The 27,834-nt window shown below is 38.3% G+C and overlaps 1 long non-coding RNA gene and 1 pseudogene across 4 annotated transcripts; one reads left to right on the forward strand and one right to left on the reverse strand.

Annotated features, from left to right (window-relative positions):
• The first annotated feature begins 1,242 nt into the window (after window positions 1-1,242).
• On the forward strand, window positions 1,243-17,573 carry LOC146494872 (uncharacterized; annotated as a pseudogene). The gene is made up of 8 exons (XR_014871559.1): window positions 1,243-2,040; window positions 13,104-13,321; window positions 14,435-15,104; window positions 15,307-15,361; window positions 15,427-15,518; window positions 16,306-16,416; window positions 17,008-17,284; window positions 17,361-17,573. The product of XR_014871559.1 is annotated as an uncharacterized LOC146494872 (transcript).
• A 3,563-nt stretch (window positions 17,574-21,136) lies between these two features.
• On the reverse strand, window positions 21,137-24,872 carry LOC146494873 (uncharacterized). Of its 3 annotated transcripts, XR_014871696.1 has the most exons (8): window positions 24,738-24,872; window positions 24,147-24,363; window positions 23,759-23,834; window positions 23,041-23,559; window positions 22,864-22,961; window positions 22,395-22,592; window positions 22,228-22,314; window positions 21,137-22,079 (listed from the first exon to the last, which is right to left on the reverse strand). It is a non-coding gene; the product is annotated as an uncharacterized LOC146494873 (long non-coding RNA). The 3 variants fall into 3 exon arrangements; XR_014871697.1 differs by having other exon boundaries at window positions 22,864-22,958; window positions 24,147-24,872; XR_014871695.1 differs by having other exon boundaries at window positions 24,147-24,872.
• Between the last annotated feature and the right edge of the window lie 2,962 nt (window positions 24,873-27,834).

Genomic DNA, 27,834 nt, shown 5'->3' on the forward strand with positions numbered 1-27,834 from the left:
TAGCCAACCTCTTGAGTTATGCTGTAGCGTCCCCTGAGCAGAACCCTGGATTTTTGAAAAATAGACAATAGAGAATACACTGATGATTTGTTATTACAGAGCTAACTGAGGAAGCTAAAGTCTTAATAATCACCCTGACTACTACCTGAAAAAGCAGTAACTTCTTCAGTCTCAGCTGACTGCAGGTTTCCACAATCTATCTAATCTGCAGGGGAAACCTGCAGTCAGCTGAGACTTATGAAGTCACTTGGATGAGTGACGAAACATTTCTCTCACAAAACGCTACGTCCAGATGAACAGAATCAACTTTTGGAGGTTAGAGAAGGAAGCAAGCTGTGGATGGCACAGACCAATAAACGACCAATGAGGAGCAATTCTGTGATAAGGATGATAGCAAGACTGTTGTTACAATTAAATTAAAGAATTGGAATTTATCCCCACCTGAGAATAAAGTTAGGCTTTAAGCTGAAAATGTCATCAGGACCTAGAAAATATGCCGTATCCTGACAAAGTTCACCAAACCATAGTGGTTGGTGACCACCTTAGAGGGTAAACAGGTTTACAAAGAAAACTGGAAGGAGGTATCCCAGAAAGACTGATTTTGAGTGGTGTGTACAGATACAGAAATGATTCTACCAGCAATTCATGGGATGCAGAGTCTAGAGAGTCAATAAATTTTACATGTTGTTAGGGGTGATTCACTTTAACAACTGTGATACAAGACAAGGCCATCAACAACAAGAGAAATTGGCAATGTTCAGAGTGATTTGGAACAGGTCTCTCTTGGAAATGAGATTTTTAATCTCGATAAATAAAGGACTAAAAACAAGCCACTCATCTATATCCCAAGTCCAAAAGTCACAGCGGATGAGCATCTGGTTGCTTTTCAAACAGAATAAACCAAGCAAGCAGTCTAAATATGGCATATGGCAAGTGCCAGGACAAGTTAAAGCTGGAAAATGCAGGTTTGGAAAACATGCAGATAGTGTTCCTGATAAGAACAAAGGAAGGTTTGTGGTTCTGGAGATGAAGCAAGTGTAATTTGGGAATAATTTCACTTGTACACAACATAATACCAGAAAAATATTCTGTTACTTTTAGAGTCCCTTAGGGAGAACAAAGGTGTTACTTTAAGTGATAGAAATTTTTTTAATTGTTTCAAAACAAATGCTCGTGGTAATTTTGACCCATAGTAGTCTGTAATAAACAGTATTTTATATTTAATCTGTTTATTTTTTATAATCAAAAAAATTCATTAATTATTTTCTAGAGCTCGACATCAAGACAAATAAGCTCAGATTAATGAGATTTACAGGCCATAAATGACAAATAATAATCTTCACAAGAATTTATTATGGCTATATCATAAAAAAAATCCTTATTACTACCTTTTAAAATTATCAATAATAATTCACTGTTAATAAACACTTAGAACAAAAAACTGCTTATTGTAAACTAGTCTGTGCATTCACAGCAGTGGTAGGAAACCTTGCCTGTGTGAGACTTTCCCCGTTTCCCATGCTCACTGGAAGTTCAGTCTTACGAAACTCCAACGACTCTGTTTTAACTCTCAGTTAGCTTAGAATAAATTGATTCTACTGCGCGAATGTATGTCACAGCATTCAGATGCTCCGCAGACAGAGCTCTGTCACCGTGCTTTGCTCGATGGAGCAGCAAACCATTTGTGTGCAGTGTTGCCAACTTAGCGACTTTGTCGCTATATTTAGCGAGTTTTCAGACCCCCTAGCGACTTTTTTTTCTAAAAAAAGTCGCTAAAAAAAGATGTGAAAGACATTACAAAAAACAATAATTGCTAAAAGAAATTTAATTTGTAGTTCTAAATAAATTCTAAATGCATTTAAGACGTTTTTTGCTCACTTTATGTCTCGTCCACAATGTTATTTCTCTCTCCAGCAGCATAGGTTACAATTACATTAGCATGACCAATTATGCAAATTAGGTGATGACGTCATTTAGCGACTTCTAGCGACTTTTAGGACAACCAATAGCGATTTTCCTTACTGAGGAGTTGGCAACACTGTTTGTGTGTAGGGATGGGTACCGGTATCTCTGTCATAAACGGTAGTAACCAGACCGAAAAGCAGCGCACATTTCGGTGCTTTATTTCGGTGGGTTTTTTTTCTTGAGCCGTGATACACTTTAGATTCTAGCCAATCATTTTACGTTTCCGAGGATAGTAGGCAGGCCCAGGTACGTACGTTCTTTTAGAGCAGAGCTACAGATTAAAAATGCCCAAGGCAAAGCGGTCAAAAGTCTGGCTGTACTTCACAGCAAAATATGCAAACTCAGCAGCCTGCAACAAGTGCTTTAAGCTGATACTGTGATACTGTGCAAAGGAGGTAACACCTCAAATCCGATGAAACACTTGGCGACGCATAGCGTTTTTTTAAAAGCCGAGAAATGCGCCGTATTTGTTAGCTTGCTGCGAGACCTCACACATCTACTGCGGGTGTGGTGCCTGTTATCGGACCCGGAGTTTGCAACATCCCCCAAGAACCCAAAGAGTAGAGTCCTGGCCCCTAGCCCTGCCAGTGTAGCAGAAATTATGACGGATGATGATGGCAGCAGCAGCCGTTCTTCTCTGTGTGAGTAGCTTAATGTTGTTTGTGTGTAATTTACGTTGAGTAGGCTAACCACGTTATTACATTAATGCATGTAAGGTGAACTAGCAAACATCATCATAGCTACATGCGGCTGTCTTCTTGTTTGATGGCAGATGCTCCCTTCTCCCTGGCCAATAAGGCTAAAATGACCAAAGAAAAAGTGGAAAACAGTTAAACATGAGAGGTTTTTGGATAAAGTATATGTTTTTTCCTTTGTTTAAGCACTGCTTCCAGCCAAAAATGATACCATATATGCCCCATAGCTGCAGAAAAGGCTAACATTGTTATCTTTTTACAAAAAAAACAGCTGAACATGAGAGGTTTTTGGACCAATTTTGTGTTCTCCATTCTTTAAGCACCGGTTTGAGCACCGTTTAAGCACCAGCACCGTTTCAAAAGTACCGGTTTGGCACCGGTATCGGATAAAACCTAAACGATACCCATCCCTATTCGTGTGTGATGCAAGCAACAGGAAATATTGGCTTTCAGAATGCTATGTTGCCATTGAGGCCGTGTAAGTGAAGGGCTCTTTATGCTGTTTTATTATTTCCCTGTTTTGAGATTGCCCCGTGATGTTTCAAAGACCAACAATGTTCTGTCTGTGTAGGAACTTAGGCAAATGTGGTTGGGCAGTTCTCAAGACTGTGTCAAGATCTCCCTTGAACTCTCACAGTCCCATAAAGCAAACATAAACCATCATTTCACTTGATTTTAACCACACTTGTGGATCTAAATGTATTTCAATAGATGGGGGTCAAATCTGATCCGCACAGCCTCAGGGTAAAAGCATTTGTAGCTCCTGTACAGTGGTTTAAATTTTAAAATGAATTTAAAAATATTTAGATATTTTGACATACTTTTGAAAAAGTTTTCATGCTAAAAGAATGATATTTACTGCTGTCAAAAAATATCAACAGATCAAATGTCACCTGAACAGCATGCAAGGGTTAAAACGTTATATTTTCTAAGAAAAACAATGTATGACTGTAAGAATACAAGAATACAACTGCATAGAATAGATTTTTGTGTTGTCCTGATTTACTGTCAAGTCTGTCTTCACAATGCTGCCAATAAAGCAGAAAACATGTAATATAAAATCTACATTTATTTCACTTATATTTGGTCAAACCTTTTTCATGATTTCTTTAGAGGACGCTGTCAAACTTGGATGCACATGTATGATGTCCATATTTAAGAGTATTATTACAGAACACTGTCTGTATTATTACAGGGTCTGCCTTACAATATAAAGGCGACTGTTGTTGTGATTTGGCACTGTATAAATAAACTGAATTGAACTGAACTGAGTTTTAATGTCCCGCTATCCCATGAAACATAAACAGCACTAGAGAGTGCCATAAAATATATTTGCAAACTCGGTCAATCAGTTTTTTTGTGGTTTGCATTTTGGGGGAGGTGTTTGAGGGTTTTTGTTTGTTTTTTTGTCAGCACTCTTGTCTTGTCTTGTTAGCAGCATCAGCATCCTGACTGGTTTAGGCGAACAATCAAATTATATGTCAGAGAATTAAAGAAGAAGGTTAATAACCAAAATCATGATTTCTTCGACTGGGATTTTAAGTCTTCTCAAACTGGCTTATGTAAAGAAAGCCTAGCACTAATTAACATTGGCATTTTACCACATAGTTCTGAAACTGTGTATGGGATAGCGGGAACTGTTAACTGTGTGATTGGCGAGGTGGTACACAAAACTTGCAGAAAATGGAGTGAAGGATAGAAGTAAAATAAAGAGTAACGTGGAAGCGTAAGAAACAAGCAAATGAAATAAACCAAGCACAGCAATCAGAACAATTTAAACCCATTGGGATGTCAGGTGTTTAGTGCTTTCTTGTTTGTGAAATGCAAAGGGGCTGAAATTTAGGATTCTTTTTTTATTTTTGGGGTAAAAGTATTGATATGACTGGAAAAAGGAAAGGAAAGAAAAGTACATAGATAGTGACAGCTACAAAGAGATGAAGAAGTGCTACAGAGACAGAGCAACTGCACAAAAGCACAAAAGACTAGAATAAAAGGAGGCAATGACTACAATGATTCAAGATAACTACAAAGGGATATGAAGAACACCATATCAAACATTAAAATCACAAGTGGGAAAGAAATCCACAACAAAAGACAAGCATAAAGGTCATGAAGTCATTTTTCTCTTCTGAGATCCTGAGTGTTTTCTTCAGCTGTGAAATAACTAAGAACACTTTCTCTTTCGATTCCTGTCTTCCTCCCTTGTTGAAGGGTTGGAATGCCAATAAGCAATAGTCCATTGTTTCATAACCTGACTGCAGCTTATGTACAAATGTTGTGCAGAAACTCAGACGAAATAAGTACTGCAGAAACTTCAGTGTGTTCTGAATCTGTTGCCAGACTTTCAAAATATCTGCTGAAAGACTTTGCTAGATGGGTCTAAAGCTCACCAAGAATGACAATGTCCTGAAATTAACCAATTAGCCATCAGCTGATTTTCTTTATTCAGCTCCTGTTCCTTCAATTCTTCTGCTGATCTGATTCTACAATGGAGAGCTCCCTGTTGCCATAGAAACCTTCTGTCTTCCATAATCATGTGGTTGTGTTCATGTTACTTTCCTCATACAAGCTGTATTTGCAGTGGAAACAGTTTCTCAGTGTGCTTTGTATGCTTACAGCAATACTGTGACAAAATGTTTTACTGTCAGCATTAAAGTCAGATCAAAGTCTCTGTGCTATCCTGTAGACTGACCTTTTCAAGTTTTCTGTCTTAAGTAAGTCTGTCTTCCTCTCTATCAAATATATGTATTAGGGTATGTATCTTCATGAAGAACCTAGATATCATATTCATCTTTACTGCTTTCCTGTGTGTAGAGAAGTGTGTACTTCCAAACCAACAATAAAATGAATGAAGCCCGCAATCCAGCTGGAACTGTTATGAAGTGAAAATAATAATAGTAGTTGGAGAGATCCTTGTCTTGTCTTTGATCCCAGACTGAAAGAATCAGCATTTCTTTTTTCTGACAGATTCTCTCTTCAGAAAAAGAAAAAACAGCAGGCTTAGCAATCTGTCTTCTCTTTTTTAATCCCATTCTGTCTTTTTCAAAAGCTACCAAGTGTTTGTCTATGACAATTTGTGAGACAAGTATATGAATATCTACATATGAAAAAAATTATTATAATTATATATGTTTATGTTGAGTATACTTTATAATGTTAAAGGACTTGATTTTTTTTGCTTGGTAGGTAATTGCAAATGTAGTGTTTGAGACAGAGCTCATGGGACTGTCAACTCTCAACCTGCTGTCAAAAACAAAAGAATAAAAGTTCACAAACAAGCAGACAACTTAAGAAGGTATTACTGAAAGTTAGCAGTGAAAGAAATAGCTCAAGTTGTTTATTTCACGAGATGCCAGCAGCCTCAGGATACATATATGACAATTACAATACAATGACAGTAAATAGTTATAACATCAAGAGTGATGTGTAATAATCATATTCAGTATATGTTATCTGTTTATAACTAAGAGAGGTAACGAGATCACAATGAATGAATATATATTATTGTCGCTATTATTGACCAGAACTATTTAGGAAGTCATCAAAATAAATAGGTAGAGAATAATGATAATAAATAAGTAAAAACTAGAACTTTGTGAGCTGATAAAAATGAATGCATTGTTTGTTGGTTTCTAAATCTAATAACTGGTTGTGCCACCCTTAGCAGCAAGAACTTCAATCTGCAAGTAATAACTGTGAATGAGTCTTTCACATCTCTCTGATTGGATTTTGGCCCACGTGTCTTTGCAGAATTGTTTTATTTTTACAGTCATGCCAAAACATGTCAATCGAATCAGTCTGAACTTTGACTAGGCCACTCCAAAAACTTTTTTATGTCAAACACATAAACACACAGATTTATACTGTACTGTATTCTATAAATGCTTTTTACTTCTCTCTCTCTCTCTCTCTCTCTCTCACTCACACACACACACACACACACACACACAGTAAATGTTAAAAAAAAATCTAAGTAAGAAAATAAAGAATGAAAATATATCTCAAACTTTTAATTAGTTCGTTAAAATCCATCAAAATGTCACATTCCCTGTTAGCTGATATCATATTTATGAATATACAAAGTAACTTGTAACTTCAGAATCCACAAGCCGAGTGTAGATACATGCCCCATATCATCAGTTTATTGACACCTGATACAAATGTATGAGTCAGCAAGCCTATGAAACATCCATCCATTCGCTTCCGCTTATCCTTTTCAGGGTCGCGGGGGGCGCTGGAGCCTATCCCAGCTGTCATAAAACATGAAAACTATGAAACATCATCAGCCAATTTGATGGTCAGGCTTTTTTTCTTAAAGTTACACTGTGTACAAACTCTTGATGTCTTTTATCGCAGCCTGCAGTCAACTCAGATTTGTTTACTTACCCTTCCCGATTCAAATACATAATCCTAATTACAGGGGCCGCTGTATTACAAACAATCCTAGCAGCCATTGTTGTTTATCCAGCTATGGTCACCTACCCGGACACGGGAGGGTTCCATGTGTAATAAATAATTGCAACAATATTGGGAATAAATAAGCATGTTTTTGCTCAAGAGGACTTCTTCTCAGATGATAAGTCATAGGTATGATCCTCCGTGTCTTCAGTCTGAAGGTGCAGACACAAATTAAAATTTGCCTCCACAGCATGTGAACTCCTACAAGTTCTTTTTTCTTTCGCCTTTAGTCTACAACATACGTGGGTGGTCGCCAGCCACATACATAAAACATGATTAAGCAGAACAGCCATGTCCATTTTGGCCACTTTATTCAAGATGGCGGGGCAACATAGCAGCTTCCAATAACCAGTGCCCGCTCCTGTGAGTTTTTAATACACAGGAGTGGAAGGTGAAGACATCAGTTTGTTGTAAGATATAATTAACTGACTGTACCTTTAAGTAGTTACTTGGTTAAAAAACTATCTTCATGTTAAAGTAGTGTGAAAGTGTTTGTCCCCTTCATAATTTCCTAGTGTTTTTTTTTAATTTGTCACACTTAAATTGTTCATATCGTCAAACTAATTTTAACATTAGACAAAGACAACCCAAGAAAATACAAAATTCAGTTTTTAATTGATGATTTCATTGATTAAGGGAGACAGGTTATCCAAACCTACCTACCTGGTCCTGTGTGAAAAAAATTGCCCCTCTTGTTAAATCGTGAATTACCTATGATTGGCCAATTTTTTGGAAGGCTGAGTTCAGTTTTACTAAACACACTCAGGCCTGATTACTGGCAGACCTGTTGAATCAAACAGTTAAATAGAACCTGTCTCACAAAGTGAAGCAGGCTAAAAAAAAAAAAAGAGCTTAAAAAGCAACACATCATGCCACGATCTAAAGAAAAACCTGAGAAACAAAATCGCTAATGTCTATCAGTCTGGACAGGGTTACAAAGTCATTTCTAAGGCTTTGGGACTGCAGTGAGCCACAGTCAGAGCCATTATATACAAATGGCAAACACCTGGAACAGTCGTGAAGCTTCCCAGGAGTGATTGGCCCACCAAAATTACTCAAAGAGCGCATCAATGACTCATCCAAGAGGTCACAGAAGACCCCAGAGCCACTAGTGATGGGATTTCCGGCTCTTTTTAGAGATCCGGCTCTTTCGGTTCGGCTCACTAAAAAGAGCCGGCTCTTTCGGCTCCGAACCGGCTCTTCAGGTTGTTTTGTTGCTTTAATTAATTTATTATTAACAATAATATAAAATTATGCACAAAAGGAATTACTAACGTAAAAAAAGTGGTTTTGTTTATATATGTTTATATATAAATATATGCGGTGGCCCCTAGAGACAAAACACATACAAACTCCAAAACACATTTCTAGCATGAACTGAACTTCCAAAGCAGAGCTACTAGATCACTTAAATTACACAATTGAAAGCATGTGTGTATTGTTTGTGTATTTATACACAGGCAATCATATATATTCAAATAATTTTAAAAAAAAGTTCATTTACCTGTTACTACCACACACCAAATCCGGTCGGTGGTACTTGCTGGCTTGTGTAGCCACTAGGTAACAAAAGCTCAACACTGCGCCCAGTATCCTGGAGCACTTCTGTTGTCTTTTGTACGTGTTTTGAGTTTTTACGTGCTTCTGAGTTTTTACGTGCTTCGGAGTTTGTACGTGTTTGTACGTGATTTGAAGTTTGTATGTGCTTTGTCTCTAGGGGCCACCGTAAATATACTTTTATTTATTCACTCCACATAAGATGTAATAAATAAATCATATAATACAAAAATCAACTATTCACATTTCATATTTTAACTATTTAAATTTTCAGCTTTTTCCTTTTACAAATTTAAAGTGAAACAACACAAAACACTGCAAACCACAACACAATTAAATATAAATTAAAATATGAAAACAAAAAGAAGATGCATATTCTCTGTCATATGGGCCCGCATGAATAAACTTTCTGAATCCTTTATCATCTGCAACCGAAAATAGTTGTGGATGATTACTATACCTTTCTAATGTGACGTTGTTGTCCCTGGCTCTCTTTCTCTCTCTCTCTCCCTCTGGCTCTGTTCCTGTGCTACTGAGTGTAACTACCGCCCCTCCCCCCTCTGCCCAGCGTAAAGCACAAGGGCGTGCGGATATGTGTCGCATATTAATTACATCGCAGGACACTAAGATGCATTGCTATGATGACAACCACGCACGTTAGATAGTACTGGATTGTAACGGAATACCTGTCAATCCGAGTTGAATCATGTCAATATGTGGCGACTCGATCCGAGTGGGTACTAATGGAAAAGGGGCTAAAGACTCGTCTCCCAAAACACCTGTGAATATACTCTGTGGACTCGTGAGACAGAAGTTGAACTTTGTGGAAAGTTTGAATCTCGTTACATGTGCCATAAAACTAACGCATGTTTTATGCATTCCAGAAAAGGCAGATCACACCAACAGTGAAATATGGTGGTAGTAGAGTGATGGTCTGGGGCTGCTTTGCTGTCTCAGGACCTAGCTGCTGTGGTAAGTGGAACCATGAATTCTGCTGCCTTCCAAAACATTCTGAAGGAGAATGTTCGACCATTTAAGAAAGACCAGAGAGTTTAATTTGTTCGAATTAATTTTTTTCTTTCCTCTTTTTGTGTCACTTGTGTGAGTTTGTATTAAAAAATTAAATCAGGGTAATCTGTAATAAAACATGCTGGGCCATCTGTTTGTGACCTCAAGCTGAAGCACACTTGGGTCTATCCCTGCACTCAAAAAAATGAAATTGGGTGGTTGTTAAATTTACAAAATTCAAACTTGTAATGTGAACAAAATAATTTCATGTTTCTGTGGTGAACATAATTAAATCATGTAGGATCTGCATGAAATCCAGCAACTTAATTTATTCTTGTTGAGATGACATGATACAATCTAGTAAGAGTGGTTAGTTGCCTGGATTCACAAAATTCACAAGATCACACAAGAGTTCAAACCACAGGAAAATCACTGGGGTTAGAAGAGACAGACAACCATACATACACTACGTATATGCCTCAGCTATTTATTGTGGTTTTTAAAATTCTATATAAAACCTTGTAATCATAGTTTCCCCATTTTTTTGAAGTCTAGACTGACAGCTCGGTGGCACAGTGGTTAGCACTGTTGCCTCGCAGCAAGAAGGTCTTGGGTTCAAATCTGCAATCTGGCCAAGTTTGCAGTGGGTTCTCTCTGGGTACTCTGGTTTCCTGCCACAGTTAAAGTCATGCAGTAATTAGGGTTAAGTTAATTGGTGTTTCTAAAATATCTGTGAACATGAGGGCAAATGGTTGTCTGGCTCTCTGTGATAGACTGGTGACCTGTCAGTATTGACTATGTGCACGTTAGCATATGCTACTTCCGGTGCGGAAACTCCTGTGGGGAGCTTTGTTTCCGGTGTCCTAGTCGCGCCTTGTTTACGGTCCAAAACAAGTTAAGCAAATGAATGAATCAAGCTGCGATTTACATTTCTATAGATGTCTCGGGCATTTACCCAATATATCTGTAAACGATGTTCATCAACTTGTCGATATTTTACCCCCGCGCCTCAGAGCAAAATAGAAAAGGGATTCAAATGTTATATTTCTCAGCTGTCCCTCGTTTATGCGGGTGTTATGTTCTAAAAATAACCAGCAATAGGTGAAATCAAGTTGCCAATTTTATTTTTTGACGGTGCAAAACGTTTCGTGGACACCGTGGACATACAGTACTGCTCTTCAGAGTCACACTGCTAGCGATCGATGCAGTGATTCTGTACTGTACAGGAGAGATGTCACGGAGGAGATCGTCTGCAGCGATCAGGACACAATGTGATGTAAAAAAAAGCATGCAAACTTGCACTGAAAAATCTGCGAAACAGCGAGGTGAAAGGTGAACCGCGTTATTAGCGAGGGACCACTGTAATTTTGAAGGTAAGTCACAACATACCCTTCGTAAATACTAATGTATAGAAACCCTTACCAGCAATCATTCATTTTTTGTGTGGCTTTTTTCACGGTTTGTTAACATGCTGTGTAGGTGTGTACTTGACTAACTGATATCGACATAACGGGGGAAACATCTGGTTTGACTATTCTTCACCTGTAGTTTGAATGCTGAACATTTGCCTGTTTAAATCATAAGACCAGTCACTATACAGAGATGTGCTTCTGAATGTGGACGATGTGTCTTCTGCTGCAGTGATGCAGTTCTGCTTGTGTTGAGTGATGTAAACAACAGATCGATCTAAACTCTTTAAACGTCAAAATTGATCATTAGATTTTTTATGACACAAGAGTGGTGAGTGTTCCCACCTTCTGCTCTTTGTAACTTAACGCGATCTTTCCGTTTTCGAGTTTTGGACATGATTTTGGAGTATATCTTCGCAGTAGCGATTGACCGCAAAGTAAAGCTACCGGAAATGTACAACCCCACATCCGGTCTCAAACCAGGAAGTTAGCATTTTCTCGTGCACAGGGTCAATTGAAACGGACAGAATCAACCCATCACTAAAACAGCAACCCCAAAAATCTTAATCACAGAAATGTTTTGCTTATTAATCTATCAGTATGTTGTGGGGATTAGAACTTCAGGGCCACAAAAGTTTTGTCCTACTCTTGGCTTAATTAATACTTACATACTCTGAAATCAGACTTAAAATCACTCCCTCTGTTCATTTTCCCCACATCATATCTCAGTGGCCTCAGGTTCTTCAGCGTCCTGAGACTCTGAGGTCAACTGACATAATTTCACCTGCTAAATACACAGAAAATCTTGTTAAAAGCCACACAGTTTGCACAACATTAATATTCCCATTAAGCCCTTTCTACACAGTTTATAACAATCTATCATCACTAAATTCTAAATTTTCATTCACAGCCAGACAGGAAGCTTCAGTTCTTATTTTTTGTTGCCACACATTCAACTAATTTGCATACTCTCTCCCCTCAGAATAAGTTGCCTTGACAAGAGAAATGCATATTTAAAACATTACCACATTATTAAAAAATGTGGTCCTTTTTCCTTTTCACAAAAATCACTCTATTGTCATGGAACTCCCTGAGTTATTCCTCAACTTCAAGCTTTAAGTATGTCATTCCTTCTCTCTTGATTGTTTCAGTCTTTTCTTCGAGGATTACACCCAGCATGGCAAATATGAAACTCAGTGTCCAGTGCTGTCCAGTGCTTTCACATCGTCATCTCCCTGTTCAACTTCCCAGCTTGTAATTCAGGGTGCATGTTCCATCAAGTGTTTTCTTACATGCTGCTGCTGGAGTCTTCAGTGTTATAGTTCGGTTGCACTGTCTTTTGCCTGCTGTTAATTCTTCAAGTCCACGGTGTTCTGTCTGTCTTCTGTCTTCATCAGGAGATTGACTGTCCTTTAAGCTTCTTCTCGGGATAAGGACAGAATGAGAGGTGAAGCTGTCAAATTTTAAGCCAAAGCCTGGCCTGTTTTCCATCCCAATTCTGTTAATCTATCATTTTGCCGTTGTACTCATGTTTTCAAGTTGAGAAGAGTCCACCTGTGTTAACACACTAAAACATTTAATTAATATCATTTTCATTACAATTTCTTAACAAATTCATCCTCTTCCTCTACCTAGATTTTTTAACACGTCTCTCTCTCTCTCTCTAGTTGCACACTCCACACATCAGCCAGTTTCCTTTTATGGGCATGCAAGCTTGTTCACTTCCTGCCAGACACACACACACAAATATACTAAGCTCTTTGTATGGAAGAAATATAGTATCATCAGAATTCAAGTATTTTTAGACATTGAATCTATAACACTGAATTTTTATCCTCCAAATTTCCCTGCAAAAATTCAACTGCAAAAGTGATGAACTTTTGACCCAAGCCAGAGCAATCAGCACCAGAGCGAGTCGAGCGGCTCTCAGCCAATTAAATTACGCTGCTTGATCACATGACACCGTTAGCCAGCCGTTAGCCAGTGTCTCCTAAAAGAGAGCTGTTTAAAGGTGAGTGATTAAGTTTTTCTCCTAAATAGAGATCATTACAGAATGCCTAGGCCTACTTAAAATCCCATTTATTTTCATTTTATTTTATCATCTACTCGAACTAAGGAAAACGTTTGACTAACTCAAAGACAATTTCCACGCCTCCCCTGCCTGTCTGCAGAGGCAGTTTTGAATTTAGGAGAGCTAAGATGGCAGCGGCAAACCCTGGCGGTTCTCCGGTAAGTATATTGTTTTTTATCTTCAAGTTTGTCTTTTGAAACGTTGATTTTATTTAAATCTGTTGCTCACGTAGGAAGTACACAGACGGGGTCTTTGCTCAACTCGTCTGAGGCATGTCTCACTAAGCGCTACATGCTAGCATCTTGCTAACCGAGCTACCCTTTACATGCTGTGCTTTAGAAAATAGGATACTCGTTAAAAAAAAAAAATACTCCGCAGATATTGATAGATAGACGAAGACTGCAAATATAATGTTGGAAACGAGAACGGCAGTTGGTGAAGGGGTAAAATACACCATGAATAAAGCCATAGAGTGAATGGCTGTCATGGTTGCAGAATGGCCTGATTTAATGACAAGAAAGGGGAAGAGTGAGGTGAAGTGAACCAAAGCCACAAAACACGGTCAGACAAGGCGGCAAAAGGGCAGTGACCTGTCCGTCAGTATGAAGTTGGTGTGTGCTTTGGTGAACAAAAACTCGAGACCGGTAGCAGGAAGATGGGAGACTCGTGTTTCACTGGAATAGTCGTGAATTAAAACATCCTTTGTTGGGGAAATTTAGGTGTAAATGCATCCATACAGGTGAGACAGAGGCAGACCAGACAGTGAAGAAAACAATGCAAACATTAGAAATATTAAAACTTGACAATATCAAATTTAATTTTCTGACCTTTTCATAAATGAAACACACTGCCAGGCAATCTGTTTTCATTTTTTTTTCATCCATTCAGAGCATTCCTTGGGAACACTGAACTCAAGAATCAGTTCCAGCTTTCTTCAGTAAGTTTTGGTTTGGCTTTGTTCTCAAAAACATTTAAATAAAAAAGATAAAATAAAAAATAAAGCTTTTTCTCTTGCGAGCTCAATTTTTAAATATACTGTGCTATTAAAACAAAAGATGTAAGAAAACCAGAAAATCAAAATACTGCAACAAATGGTATAAATTACAAAATAAACTTTTTTGAAAGAACCATAAGGAAATATGATAAAATAAACATTGGAATCTTATAGCCTAAGAATATTCATTTAACGTAACTAACATTGTGTTTTTAACTCACTTTTTGTTGTTGATTTAAAAATTACAAAAATAATTCTACTTTTTCCTCTCTGTTAGGATCTTCTCCTACATCATATTCTTCGGAGACTGCGTTCACGTTTAGAACATTGTCTTGAACATCTTCCCCTGGATCTGGACTTTTTAGATTTCATTTGCACCCAGGAACTAGTTTTTCTACAAGCTTTGTCCAGTCAAGTTGAGGTTTGCCCTGTCCTCTTAGATGCATTATGTAGTTTACATACTCTGATAAACAGAGAAAAGGATAAAATGAATCTACATAGTGCTGTCATTCAGTTTGAGTGGGGACCTACTGGCTAAGAATGGCTCTTTCCCCCTATCATCTTAACAGCCTTCTGGAACTGAACTTGTCCATCCCAGCCATTGCTAAAATTTTGGGAATGTCTAGAAGCACAATATTCCGACGCATGAATGAGTTTAATCTTTCAGTCAAAGCACTCTATAGCAGCCTGTCAGATGAAGAGTTGGACCAATGCATTACAGACATAAAATCCAGGCAGCCTCACGCTGGATACCGGATGGTGAAAGCACTTCTTCAGGCCAGAGGACACAGAGTCCAGTACCAAAGGGTTCGAAGTTCTATGCACCGTGTTGACACAGCTGGTGTTGTGTCAAGGATGGTTTCCTTGGGATGCATTGCTCGACGTGCTTATTCCGTCCCAGGACCACAGTCTCTAATGCATATTGACACAAATCACAAACTGATACGGTAAATTATTTGATCTTTTGAAGTGAAAGATATTCCTGAGAATTTTTTCAGCTGCAAATGTTCAGAACTGTATTTTGTTATCTTACTCGTTACTATACTTGCATCTGGACAGACATAAATTACATCTTGCATTGCTTACATTTAAACACTTCAAAGTGATAATTCAAAAATAGATAAAAAATATTTTGTTTTCCCCATTCAGCTATAACATTGTGATCTTTGGAGGTATTGATGGCTTTTCTCGTTAGGTAAGTTTAGTTTAGTAAGTAAATCAAATGCAATATTTACATGGAAGTTGCTCATTGTTCTTTTTCCTCTAAAGATTATGCATCTCGGTGCTGCTTCCAACAATCTGGCATCAACAACACTGGCATTCTTCCAAAAATCAGTCGAGAAGTTTGGTTTTCCTCTCAGGTAATAAGTGATGCATTTTATTCAGGGTTAGGTATTTTCTTACATACCTTTTGTAAGACTACCTTTGGATATTTCATTAAAAGTTGTTTAAGATGATTCTAACTTTCCTCAATATATATATATCTCTAATTTCAAATGTTTGTTATGGTGACTTGGGGATATTTAAGAATAAAAAAATTAATTCAACACCTTTACCAAGCAGTGCACTTATGTAATTGGATACAAGGGGTGAGATAGTAATATTTTCCCTCCTTGGTTGTAACTCCCTGACATTACAAGGGTAATCATTTTATGATGTCGGGTTCAGTGTTACACCATGATTTCAAATTCAATATCATCATCATCAATAAGAATTAGTATTATCATTTTAGAATTGTAGGTAACCACTTTTAAATGCCATAAACTACTTATTTGTTTAATTTGATGTAAATATTTTTGCAAAAATATTCTTAAAATTGTCTCTTTACACAGATCATAATGATACAAGATGGCACTTGCGTAATTTCCAACAAATTCAATAAATCTAAGTAATTATTGCTACCCTGTTAAATCCTGAAAAATGTTTTAACAGCTGTGTTAAATTAAACTTCATACTGACACATGCTGGAAAGTGCATTCATGAGACAATTTTTTTGATGCATTCCAGAGCAGTAGCAATGAAAGATTTTAAGGATTCTTTTACATTTTTTTTTTTTAAACTTTGCTTAAGGCATATGCTGTTCTTTATTATCAGATCTAAGTTTGTTTAAAGCTTTGAATGTTTTGGGGTACTTTTCTTTGTTTTCAGGGTTCGTGGAGACCACGGAGGGGAAAATGTGGAGGTTGCACAGCTGATGTTTACTGTTCGTGGCACAGGAAGAGGCAGTTTCATTTCAGGAAAGAGTGTGCACAATCAAAGGTTTGTTCTCATAAAATACTGTGAACCTCAAATGTTTCTGACATAAGATGGAAGGTGTTGCAGCTTTATTTCCATTATTTAAAAATACATTTAAAGGGTATAGTTTTATAAAAAAGTTTTATAGTAAAATGTCTTTAGAGAACAGTGCCCTATCCAGCAGGATATACTGTCTGATATGTGTCAGGTGTTGCTTCTTTTTTTTTGGCGATTTTTGTTGTTGTTTTTTCTTTCAATTTCCATTATTTACCCATCAAGGAAGAAAATGTTGGACAGGTCCTACAAACCCCAAAGAGCCTTCAGGAATGTGCCCTATTTTTTAGTTATTCACGCACCTTTTCCAGTCTGTTCCTTCCTTCCATGAATGTTCATTCTGTGTTAATGGTCTGGTTGTCATCTCATGTTGCCACTGATCATCAGAACCCTTTTGGCACCTTTTAAGTGATATGCCTGGGTCCTTCCTACATGCCCTGATAATGTATTATTACTGTTGTCATGCACACATTTCATGTAGGGTTAGAAACAAGCAGGGAATTTCTCATACACACCAAGAAAAGCCATACCTAATTAAATATTTTTTATATATTATTTCAGAATAGAGCGACTGTGGAGAGACCTCTGGGTGGCCGTTACATGCATTTACTACGATGTTCTTCACAACCTTGAGGAAGAGGGCCTTCTTGACATTTCAAATGCTGCACACCTCTTTTGCTGCCATTACGTCTTTCTTCCTCGACTGGAGGATGATTTGAATACATTTTGCAGTGGATGGGACAACCATCCACTGCGAACAGAAAACAACATGAGTCCCAACCAGCTGTGGCAGTTGGGTCACAGATATCACCCTGTTCCTGTTCCAGAAAACACACCGGTAAAGGTGCACATTTTTAGTACTCATTGATTCCTATATACAATTATTCTTTCCTAATTTTGCTTGTTCGTTGCAGGGCTTCCAGATTCCAGACATTGACTGGGAGGACAGTGGCCTATCTTGCCATAACCATTCAAGCATTGTTGTTCCGAACACTGACTGTCCATTGACAGAAGAACAAATGACAACTTTACAGGGCGTTGTTAATCCAAGAGCGGCATCCCAGTACTTTGGTGCGGACATCTACATTATGGCTGTTCAGTTTTGTCAAGTTTGTGAATCTTGTTGAATTTCATGGATTTCTGCACAATTTGGTCATGAAATGTAATCTGATCTTCATCACGGACATCTGTACAATCAGTCTGCTTAAACTAAACCAACTCAAAGAATTTTCATGGTGTTTTCATTAACATAATTGTGTATAAGCAGTTCTGATTATTGTTGTGACTTTGGTCATGAAATGGGATCTGATCTTCAAATTGTGCTGAAATCTATGAGATTCCACAGGGTTCACCAACTGTTTCAAACTATAAACTTCGCTATAAGTAACAATTTTTAGTAAAGCTTCGTAATGTAAATACTGAAGAATTAGGAGAGAGGGAACTATTAGAGGGAAAAATATTGATTCACTCAGAAAACTAAATGGAAACTGCTTGTCAGTTTGAATGTTATGTTGTAAAGCAATATTTGACTGAAGGCTGATGATAGGAATGTTTCAAAATTAAAACAGCACAGTAAGTCAATCTTGTCCTTTTATTTTGATCAAGATGCATGTAAGATGTCAGTGACAAGGTAAACTTTCAAGACAGTTTTAAAAACTACTTAAAGGGATTTTCAACTGAGAACTGAAGAAGAACCAATGTTGCCTGCACAGAGTAAATGGCATCAGAGAGGCCCAGTAGATGTGAACATTTATATTCCAAATCTTAAACAGAGACTTGTACACCACTACCTTGCATTATGGCAATGATTCACTTAAATGAGTCCAAACCCTGAGTGGCAGGTTTCAGAGCAGGCAATCAGGTCTTCCTTAAAAGTTAAATAGTCCTTGTAGTGGTATGGAATGTGCAAGGTCTCATAGCAGGTGGCAGCAGTTGGATGTCTGCCATCTACTAGCTCCACCGTGAGACTTTTTGGCACAATCTCCCATCCAGTCCAGAATTTTAGGAGATTTGTCAGCTCACTTGGTGTTGCTGTGAAGAAAAAGAAAGTGTATAGTTAAGCATTGAGCTTTGAAATAAATATGAGGTTTAACAACCTAGAAGAAATCCAAACAAAATATATTTTTAACATTGCAATAATATTGGTATTCCCCTCCTGCAAAATGGCAAACCTACCATTTAGAATAAAATGCCTCATGTAGCCTGTGATTCTGCATTTAGTTGGAAGAGGACAGTCATCTTCATCTTCAGGCCACACAATCCGCTGAAGAAGGACCTGTAACAGAACATAAAGTATACCCTTCAAAAATACTGCTGCACATTGTGAAACAAAATAATGTCTTGCTCAACATAACGTAACTGAAATAAAGTAGTAACAGTTGTCTCTCAGTTTAATTATTTGTAATTCATTTTTACTTGGCGACTCTTAGTTCTTAGCCCACTGTGCCCCTAATACCCGATTTTATTTTAGCATGTTTTTGGTTTTAATTCCAGGTACTATTGGGTTCAGGTCATGTTTATAGTTCTGAATTCTTCAGATTTCCATGGATTTTGTCTCTTCTTGTTTTGGGTAGTTCCCTTCCCTATAGCTGTATTTTATCTAATTAGTCACACCTGTTCTTAGCTCACTATCACCCACTTAGCCTTATGGTCCATGACTTGATTCCTTGAATAAATTTCTATAATAATCCATGTTTTGTGCTTTTTGTGTTCACTTGGATCCCCAAACCTCTACATAGTTTTGACTGTATTTTAAAAGAAGAAACTGTCTCAAACAAAAAATGAAAATAGAACAACATTAATGGCTAAATCTATAATTAGAAAATGTGTATTACCAAAGAATTACTAATGTATTTTAGTCATTATGTCTGTTTATTATATCTACATCTCTCTTCAGATCTACAAAATCGTTTCCTATATGTAAATCAGGCTTTTCGAGCGGTTTTATTTTTACAAGACTATAAAGAAAAACTGCAGTAAAGATGTATGGTCCACAAGTTGTGTCCACAAGAATATGCTCATTTTTAGTATTTGTGCATTTTATTTGTAAAAATGAATACAGGTTTTTTTTATGGTAAGTTTATTATTTGATACATAATTCTTGGTAAGTGCCAAATTAAAATTTCAATTTTTTCACTTTGTAGAATGACTCAAGTCTTCATAGTTTGCTTTGGACTACATTTTCTACAACACAGTAAAATGTTATTAATGAATACAGTATTTTAGGAGCACAAAAGGAGCACCTCAGGATTCACAGCAGCCAACTCTTGTGGAAAGAGTAAGGGCACCGTGTCAGGTCGCTGGGTCAGCAGGGTCCACATAGGGGTTTCTTTAAGTCCCCTTCTCAGCTGTTTTATTGACCTCGTCACTTTTCCAATGACCTAAGGAAAAAAGTTAACTAAACAGTAACACGGAAATATTTTACTTACTTTTCAATTCACTCACAGAATGGAGTAATAATTTCTCAAACAGCCATCTCCTGTTGTTCTCTGTCAAGGGGGGGAGGTCCCATGCATATGCCAGATCCTGAACACGTTTTCTCTCTTCATCCGACAGCTTGGATTGCCCTTCAAGCTGTAACCCATAAGACAGTAATTCAGACAGAAACAAGAACTATAAATTCCTAATTCCTCATACATAAATTTTTTTTAACAAAAGACAAGTTTAAAGTCTCAGACCATGTCTCAATGGCAGAGTTTTTGATCTAGAACAATTTTAAAGGATTAGTCTAGGTTAGACATGTCACTCACAAGGGGCAATGTATAAACGTTCCCTCATTTAAACATAAAAACCTACAAGCTGAATTGTCCCTCTCAGGTCTAGATCTGGACAGTCCTCGGGTGTAACTGTGGCAGTTTCAGGACTACCACCAAGTAGGACATGCACAACGGCTGGGCTACAGTGGGGCAAAAAAGTATTTAGTCAGCCACCGATTGTGCAAGTTCCCCCACTTAAAATGATGACAGAGGTCAGTAATTTGCACCAGAGGTACACTTCAACTGTGAGAGACAGAATGTGAAAAAAAAATCCATGAATTCACATGGTAGGATTTGTAAAGAATTTATTCGTAAATCAGGGTGGAAAATAAGTATTTGGTCAATAACAAAAATACACCTCAATACTTTGTAACATAACCTTTGTTGGCAATAACAGAGGTCAAACGTTTACTATAGGTCTTTACCAGGTTTGCACACACAGTAGCTGGTATTTTGGCCCATTCCTCCATGCAGATCTTCTCAAGAGCAGTGATGTTTTGGGGCTGTCGCCGAGCAACACGGACTTTCAACTCCCGCCACAGATTTTCTATGGGGTTGAGGTCTGGAGACTGGCTAGGCCACTCCAGGACTTTCAAATGCTTCTTACGGAGCAACTCCTTTGTTGCCCGGGCGGTGTGTTTTGGATCATTGTCATGTTGGAAGACCCAGCCTCGTTTCATCTTCAAAGTTCTCACTGATGGAAGGAGGTTTTGGCTCAAAATCTCACGATACTTGGCCCCATTCATTCTGTCCTTAACACGGATCAGTCGTCCTGTCCCCTTGGCAGAAAAAACAGCCCCATAGCATGATGTTTCCACCCTCATGCTTCACAGTAGGTATGGTGTTCTTGGGATGCAACTCAGTATTCTTCTTCCTCCAAACACGACGAGTTGAGTTTATACCAAAAAGTTCTACTTTGGTTTCATCTGACCACATGACATTCTCCCAATCCTCTGCTGTATCATCCATGTGCTCTCTGGCAAACTTCAGATGGGCCTGGACATGCACTGGCTTCAGCAGCGGAACACGTCTGGCACTGCGGGATTTGATTCCCTGCCGTTGTAGTGTGTTACTGATGGTGACCTTTGTTACTTTGGTCCCAGCTCTCTGCAGGTCATTCACCAGGTCCCCCCGTGTGGTTCTGGGATCTTTGCTCACCGTTCTCATGATCATTTTGACCCCACGGGATGAGATCTTGCGTGGAGTCCCAGATCGAGGGAGATTATCAGTGGTCTTGTATGTCTTCCATTTTCTGATGATTGCTCCCACAGTTGATTTTTTCACACCAAGCTGCTTGCCTATTGTAGATTCACTCTTCCCAGTCTGGTGCAGGTCTACAATTCTTTTCCTGGTGTCCTTCGAAAGCTCTTTGGTCTTGGCCATGGCGGAGTTTGGAGTCTGACTGGTTGAGGCTGTGGACAGGTGTCTTTTATACAGATGATGAGGTCAAACAGGTGCCATTCATACAGGTAACGAGTGGGGGACAGAAAAGCTTCTTACAGAAGACGTTACAGGTCTGTGAGAGCCAGGGATTTTCCTTGTTGAGGTGACCAAATACTTATTTTCCACCCTGATTTACGAATAAATTCTTTACAAATCCTACCATGTGAATTCATGGATTTTTTTTTCACATTCTGTCTCTCACAGTTGAAGTGTACCTCTGGTGCAAATTACTGACCTCTGTCATCATTTTAAGTGGGGGAACTTGCACAATCGGTGGCTGACTAAATACTTTTTTGCCCCACTGTAAGTCCAGATAGGCATGGGCCTCCATGAAGAAAGGAGTGTCCTACCATCCTCCCTGCCATAAGGAACATATCACTCTCCACAAGAAAGTGAGATGCTGATGGTATGTAAGTGGAGTAACATTAGCGTTTGCTATGAGATAAATGAAAAGAAAGGGAAAAAAAATTAAATTCCACACAATACAGAGGTTTTCACAAAATAAACAGACAATTAAGTTATGAAAAGTTATACAATATAATGATCATCAAACATAGGTATGGTCAACCAAAAACAAACTAACCAAAATTGATGCAAAAACCAGACATCAGCTTCTCCATGCATGTTGATAAGAAAAAACGTATTACTCCTTGTCCGATAGCTGTATCCCCTGTTAGATCACCAAAATAAAATAATGAATACAAATATTTATTTCAAGATATATTTATGTATCATTTTCAGCAAATTTACCCTCAAGCCTGCACTCCAAAGAACGTGCCCATTCAATTTTGGGTCTCTTGTAGAATGAGATGAGGGCCATGTCCTGATCAGCTACAGTTTGTCTGATGTCCATTGTGAGACGTAATGGGCTCTCCATTTCATGCATGTCCAAAGCATTCTTTGCACATTCATATATGGCCTTTGAAGAGTCCAAAACAGTTAACCAGCCTAAAAGAAAATAGAAGTGGTTAGAATTGGATTAGAATTCGATATAGTCTGTATATCAACTTCTATCTAGATACTATTATAAAAAGATTATGTTTTATCCTTTGAAGGATTGTCTAAAGTAGTTTGAATATGAGGCTATCAAAAATAAGAATGGATCCATTTGAATGGATACAAACTAATGGTTTGATTTCTGGGATTTGTTCACATTAGCTGTTGATTGTTACTAATCAACACCTTCCTTAAATAACCTGTGACTAAATGATTGACCTACCATCCCTGATTTCACAAGTAGTTCCAGATGGTCCTGGCATATCTGCTAGCCCTTCCTCAATTACTGTATCTTCATGCCCCTTTTCATTTCGTGAGCTACTATCAAAATATGTTGTTAAATTTCAGTCAAGGCTTAAATCCAATGACAATAAAAATTGAAATTTTTCTTGCTAAATACCTTTCTCCACATGAAGAAGCATGCAGCTCAATGAAGTCAGAGGGAAACATATCTGTGCAGACAGGACACTGCTGCAGTGGTGCTGTTGTGCAATAAATTTGAAAGGACAAAGTTTATTTTTATAACATTTAATTTTTCCTTCTAGCTAGCTCTTAACACTTTATGCTTTTGGGTAATATGTTAGTATGAAATTGTCAAAAAACCTACATTTCTTTTCTGTAGGTTCATCACCATCTAAATTCACCACAGTACTTTCACTGGGGGTTTCCAAAGGAGGACAGGATTTTAGGTGTTCTTACAGAAGTTGCAGTGGAACACCTATGCCACACTTCTGGCATTTTGCTTTTGGCATGCATCTGAAGGACTCATCGCTTAGTGGTACAGGGTCATTGCTAAGTTCCTCTTGAATAGGAGCAATATATACGTTTTTACCCCCACGACTGGCAACCTTTAGGATTGTCCCTGTATAGCCAATATCAGCTGGAGGAACCAGAGAGAGTTTTCGGCTTCCCCAACCACCTGTATAAAAGCAAATTGCAGCAGATTATTCTGATCATGAAATATATCCAATGCCTCAAGAAAAGTAAAAAAAAAAAAGTATCTTCAAAACTACTCAGAATTAGGAATTCACAACATGCGGTGAAACAGTCCTAAAAGTACTGATTAAACAGCAGCATCAGTTTCTAGTTTAATTACATAGTGCAGAATTCATACACACCCCCAGGTTTGAACAGCAGCCAGCCACCTGTTACCTCCTTCAGTTTGGGAAACAAATCATTCAGGGCATCCCTTAACTGAAAGCAATAATACAAATACAATCTCTGAGTCTAAAGAAATTACATATTTAACATTAATTATACCCCTGTATAAACTAAGAAACGGTAAAAGAACCATGCATTTACAGTGCAAACTGGATATAATAAAAAAAATCTTTTTCAATCCAAACTTTACAGTTCCATTTTCATGATTAATGATGAATATCCAATATTCATATTATTTTTTGTAAATGCCACCTGTGACTTGCAGTGATGGTCACCTTCAATAACACTTTTATTAAGCAAAAACTTCTCAGTTTTGATCAGTGAATAAAAAGAATAAGTTTATACCTCTTCATGTGTTGTGCTCTCATCAAGATGTGCTGTTCTTTGACCCATCCCTGCCTGTGTGTGGATATATTTTTCATGTTCTGTTGGGGTCTTCTCCATTTGTTTTGGGAGCAAATAAAATACCACTTCAAGAGGTTTAGGCTTCTTAGCAGGCACCAGAGATGTAGCAGGGAATCGCCTTTTTCCCTTTCCTCTTGAGAAAATACCAGGAAAAGACCTGTCACAAAGATTTTAACAAAATTATTTAAAAGCGACTATTATGAATTGCTTTTTTAGTTTGTTTATACAAAGTCAACACAGCACTAACACTGCAGTAAACACAGAAACATGGAAATATAATAATAATAATAATAATAACAATAATAATAGCACCCGAAAAACACAAACATTCAAAAATAAACCAAAACATCAGAACTCAAAATACTGGGTCGAACCGAGCCAGATCCTTGACAGACTCAGAACTACCAAAAGTATTTTTTTATGTGATTGACTGTTGTTGTAATTCAAGCCCTGAGTGTAGAGCAGGTAAGATATAAAGTTGCATCCTAAATTCCATGCTCATGCAGAGTGTTTAGTTTATGACTTTTTCACCTGGTCATTTCTTACTGAAGGGATGGTCTTTCAGGGTTGACCAAGCTGGTACCCTGGCCACCTTGACTCTGTTCTCTGCAAGAAGTTGCAAGAAACAAAATCATATTCTTTCATATACATATACACACACACACACATACATATATATATACATATACCTATATATACACATACGTGTGAAAATTCACGGTTCGGTTCAGTTCGATACTTTGGTGTCACGGTTCGATATTTTTTCGATACAAAAAAAAAAGTTCATGCCTTTTTAATTTGTCATTTATTAAATTTTCACGGCACATTCTGCACCATATCTCTGTGCGGTCATCATTTGTTTGAAGCCAGCTCACCTCCTGCAACCACTTTTCTGAGAATACGCGCCTCTTTTGTGGTTCGGACTCCTTCTGACATTTCTTTGGAGGCGGAGGTACATCACAGTAATTGCTTAAAGGAGCTTCTTCGATATCTTTAAGACTTCTAAACAAATGTCTGTCCTCCTCCAGAAAATCTTATGTACGCAAACACGCATTGCAACTTCTTATCTTGTGCACGTTTTTTATTTTGACAGCGAATGCGCACCTGCGGACCACTTATGTGCACCCCTGGTTATTTAGCTCGTCATATTGAGCCACAGAAATTCTTTTGTCCATGAAACCATAAAGCTGCTCTTTCTTTTTGCCTTATAGTCTGATTTGTCATAACTTTTCCGTTTTGTGGTAAGCTTTTCTTTGGCGGTCACTTCTTCACCCTGACCTGTCTTATTTGGCTCAGCAGAACTAAAATATATATCCTGCTGCTTTTACACAGGCACTCACATAACGCTCAGCGATTCTCTGCGCGATCAACCTCTCACATGTTTAAGCTTGCTGTGGGAGATTTCACTTGTCATGTTTGCATAGTAAGCTAATGATTGATAAGACGATGTCAGAGGAATTGGTGCACAAATTATCATCACTCACCGATCAGTACTGTCGCTCTCTATACACAGTTCACGCGATTGCAAAGTGAAAGCAAAGAACAAGCGCAAATTCAAACGCGATTTCAATATGTCACATTGACAGTGGCTCACCGATGCCAATGACATAATTACCCAGCTACATTTCTGAAAGAATGCAAAAGCATTGACATAGATTTTTCCTTCCTACGATAGGCCGACGGGCAGGGCAGAGAGATTTTGGTAGCCCGACTGGAAAAATCACTAGCGATTTTGCGAGCCCTGTATCTGGTTGAGGAATCACTCATCTTTGGAAAAGAGAGTTTATTACAGAGAAATGGCTCTTTCCAAAATAAAAGCTATACTATACGCTTCTTCTGGGCTATATTCTCAGCAGCATATTAAACATATCAGGTCCCCATAAGGAGAATCATGTGCTAACGGCTGTCTAAATGACTCGGGTAAAGTTTGTAGCATGCCTGCTTGTTGTTTTTCTCTGCTTCCACTTGTCTTTGCACTAGGATGATGTCAGCATAAATGTGCAGTCATATTTGTTGTGTTCCCACTAGTGCTGACAGCGTAAATCTCATTGAAATGACGTTAACGCCACAACACGGCAAATCTCCGTTAACGAGCTACCGCGGATCGCCCCGTGCGTGGGGCTGGACGGCCAACACGTTAACGAGCTAACTGCGCTAACACACTAGTTCCCACCCATGTAATTGAGCATTGCTGGCACATCCAACATACTGTTTTACTTTAGTCCATGACACGCTTACCTTCAGGGTCATACTTCACATGAAAACCAAAATAGTTCCAAACGCCAGATCTGAATGAGGGTGGGGGAGGTTCAATTTGCCATGTTGCAAGGAGAGCTTAACTTCTGTCTGCTAGCTTGCGCTGTGCTCAGTGAATCTGCGTTCGACTACTCCGCCTAGGCTGCACTGTCGAGCGCAGATCCACTGAGCGCTCAACACAGACAGCACCGTCAGAAGGAAAGTTGATAAAATAAATTAAAAATTTTGTATTGTTCGATACATATGCGTACCGAACCGAAAGCACTGTATCGAACGGTTCAATATCGATACGAGTATCGTTGCACCCCTAATATATATATATATATATATATATATATATATATATATATATATATATATATATATATATATATAACAATTTAGTTAAATGTAGCATCAACTTAAAAGTCTTGCTAAAGTACCTTGTATTCTGATTCATCACAGCAGCAACAGCAGCAGTTTGGTTGGATGATGCCAGTAACTGCAGCAAGTGTCTTGCTGACTGTATAATTTCATCTTGCATATTCTGAAACAAACACATAAAGACAGAAACAATTTATAAATTAACGTTCAATAAAATCTAAGAATTAATCATTTATTAGATAACAATATGAATATGTCTACCATAAAACTTGTGTGGAGCGAAGTTGCATTCAATCAAGATGGTCTGGCATGCTACAACTTTATAGGTGTTAAATTCTGGGTACAAGTGTCTGTGAAGGTTCTCAGTCATCCAGGTCATCGTAGTCTTGCAAAGAAAGGAGCTTGCAAAGAAAAGCGTCTGGACTTCTTTAAGTTACTTGAAGACGTTTCACCTCTCATCCGAGAAGCTTCTTCAGTTCTAAGGTCAAATGGTGGAAAGTCCCAGATATAAACCTAGTGGGAGAGTCCCCCCACAGAGGGACAAAAGGACCCCCTGATGATCCTCTAATCGCCTGAGCCAAGGTGTGGAACTGGGTGTGGGTCCCAATCAGCCAGAGATTCGGGTGAGTTCATTGTGAAACCTGGCCCCACCTTATCATGCGAATTCCTGAGGTCAGATGGCCCAGGGTGTGAGTGGGCGTTAAGGCGTCTGGGAAGGGATCTCAAAACTGGATTATAGATGGCAGAGAGTTCCTCATCACAGCCACAGAATCTGCCATACGGATTAATAAATTATCACAGACAGAAGCAGAGCAAATCAGGATGAAAGTCTCAGCCACCCTCTCCAGTGCCAAAGTCCCTCCGTCCAACCTCACAATACAGGAAAAGAAGGCCGTCGCTTCCCTGAGCAAAGACCACAACATCACTGTTTTACCAGCGGATAAGGGAAGATGCACCGTGGTCCTAAACACTACAGATTACCATACAAAGATCACTACTCTCCTCAGTG

The sequence above is a fragment of the Neolamprologus multifasciatus genome, chromosome 20 (assembly GCF_963576455.1).
Source record: "Neolamprologus multifasciatus chromosome 20, fNeoMul1.2, whole genome shotgun sequence".
Lineage (NCBI taxonomy): Eukaryota > Metazoa > Chordata > Actinopteri > Cichliformes > Cichlidae > Neolamprologus > Neolamprologus multifasciatus.